Source organism: Xylocopa sonorina, unplaced genomic scaffold (genome assembly GCF_050948175.1).
Source record: "Xylocopa sonorina isolate GNS202 unplaced genomic scaffold, iyXylSono1_principal scaffold0079, whole genome shotgun sequence".
In the NCBI taxonomy this organism is placed as follows: Eukaryota; Metazoa; Arthropoda; class Insecta; order Hymenoptera; family Apidae; genus Xylocopa; species Xylocopa sonorina.
In genome coordinates, this window is record NW_027490150.1 from 200,001 (window position 1) to 202,500 (window position 2,500).

Here is a 2,500-nt window from a genome sequence, read left to right on the forward strand (position 1 = left end):
TTCGAGTGTTAGGTCAACTTATATAGTTCGAGTGTTATGGTCAACGTATATTATTATTCGGGCTTTTCCTGTATTTTAGCACTTTAGCATTATAGCTTTTTGGAGACTGGATAGGTATATATAAATCCACGCTCTCTTAGCGTACTGGACATTTCGTACACGTTGTCACGTCCATTTTTTTATTTCGTTAATTTTAAACTTTGTCGGTCCGAGAACTCGGATTCCAAAGTTCCAGAATTGATGCAAGGGTGGTACAATTTATACCCGAGTTTGAAAAACTCGCATAAAAGGTCACCAACGCCGCCTTAGGACGCTTGCCACAATTGGGACATTCGGTCAAAGACTCCGACCCGTGGCCATGCAGTGTGGAGAAAAATTCGATCACCGACACGGCACAGAGCAGTCGAGAACGTATTCTCGAGGAGCGGTGGACTGCTTCTCAACCGAGGTCATAGAATAGCCACGCGCCCGAGCGCTACTCCGGCCGGCCGGCTCGAGCCAGCGAGTCTCCTTACAGATACGAAACGGCCGGCCGGTAGGCCGGCGCCGCGCGGTCCGACGCACGGGCGCTTACGGTGGTAAACTCGCGCGGCAACGGACCGTCCGGAGAGACCGTTGTAACTTAGTCGCGCGGCGAACACACGTATAAAGTCCTATTAACGTTGAACTTTTATGCACGGAAATTGTGTAGACCTATTAAACAATGACGAATAAACATATTTTCGAGATATAACAAAATTTAATCGATCGGAACATAGAAAAAAAGCAGTTGCAAAATTCGAAAAAACGAAAGAAAAGAAATATCGAAAATTTAACACGTACGATCGATTACTACTATTAAATTAAGCGATATTATTAAAAAAAAATCATTTGTTTATAAATAAAAATTATCGACAAATCGCAAAAAACCTCCGGAAGCGTCGTTTCCAAATGGTTAAAAATAATTAATTCGATCAAACAATGCTACGGTAAGTACAATCAATAGGTTTTATTAAGGTTTTTCAAAAAAAATTTACAGGTCAACGGTTTAATTAACGAGAAAATAGCGAAAGAACGCGATCGAATTTTTTCGTCGCGGAATATTAACTCCCTCTCGGAACTTTTTCAAGCTACCGCGGACGATTCTAACTCTCGCTCGGCATTTTTTTTTCCAAACTATCGTCGATGTACGATTATTAACTCTCGATAGGAATTTTTTTTTTCGAACTGTCGACAATATGCGAACTTTAACTCTCGGTGGGAATTTTTTCAAACTAACGTCAATGTACGTTTCTTAACTCTCGGTGGGAATTTTTTTTTCCAAACTATCGCCGATATACGAACTTTAACTATCGGTGGGAATTTTTTTTATCAAACTACCCTCGTTATACGAACTTTAACTCTCGGTAGGAATATTTTCAAACTATCGTCAATGTACGATTATTAACTCTCGGTAGGAATTTTTTTTGTCAAACTACCCTCATTATACGAACTTTAACTCTCGGTAGGAATTTTTTTTGTCAAACTATCGCCAATGTACGAACTTTAACTCTCGGTAGGAATTTTTTTTGTCAAACTACCACCAATATGCGAACTTTAACTCTCGGTAGGAATTTTTTTTGTCAAACTACCCTCATTATACGAACTTTAACTCTCGGTAGGAATTTTTTTTGTCAAACTATCGCCAATGTACGAACTTTAACTCTCGGTAGGAATTTTTTTTGTCAAACTACCACCAATATGCGAACTTTAACTCTCGGTGGGAATTTTTTCAAACTATCGCCAATGTACGAACTTTAACTCTCGGTAGGAATTTTTTTTGTCAAACTACCACCAATATGCGAACTTTAACTCTCGGTGGGAATTTTTTCAAACTATCGCCAATGTACGAACTTTAACTCTCGGTAGGAATTTTTTTTGTCAAACTACCCTCATTATACGAACTTTAACTCTCGGTAGGAATTTTTTCAAACTATCGCCAATGTACGAACTTTAACTCTCGGTAGGAATTTTTTTTGTCAAACTACCACCAATATGCGAACTTTAACTCTCGGTAGGAATTTTTTTTGTCAAACTACCCTCATTATACGAACTTTAACTCTCGGTAGGAATTTTTTCAAACTATCGCCAATGTACGAACTTTAACTCTCGGTAGGAATTTTTTTTGTCAAACTACCACCAATATGCGAACTTTAACTCTCGGTAGGAATTTTTTTTGTCAAACTACCCTCATTATACGAACTTTAACTCTCGGTAGGAATTTTTTTTGTCAAACTATCGCCAATGTACGAACTTTAACTCTCGGTAGGAATTTTTTTTGTCAAACTACCACCAATATGCGAACTTTAACTCTCGGTGGGAATTTTTTTTATCAAACTACCATCGAGGTACGAACTTTAACTCTCGGTAGGAATTTTTTCAAACTATCGCCAATGTACGAACTTTAACTCTCGGTAGGAATTTTTTTTGTCAAACTACCACCAATATGCGAACTTTAACTCTCGGTAGGAATTTTTTTTGT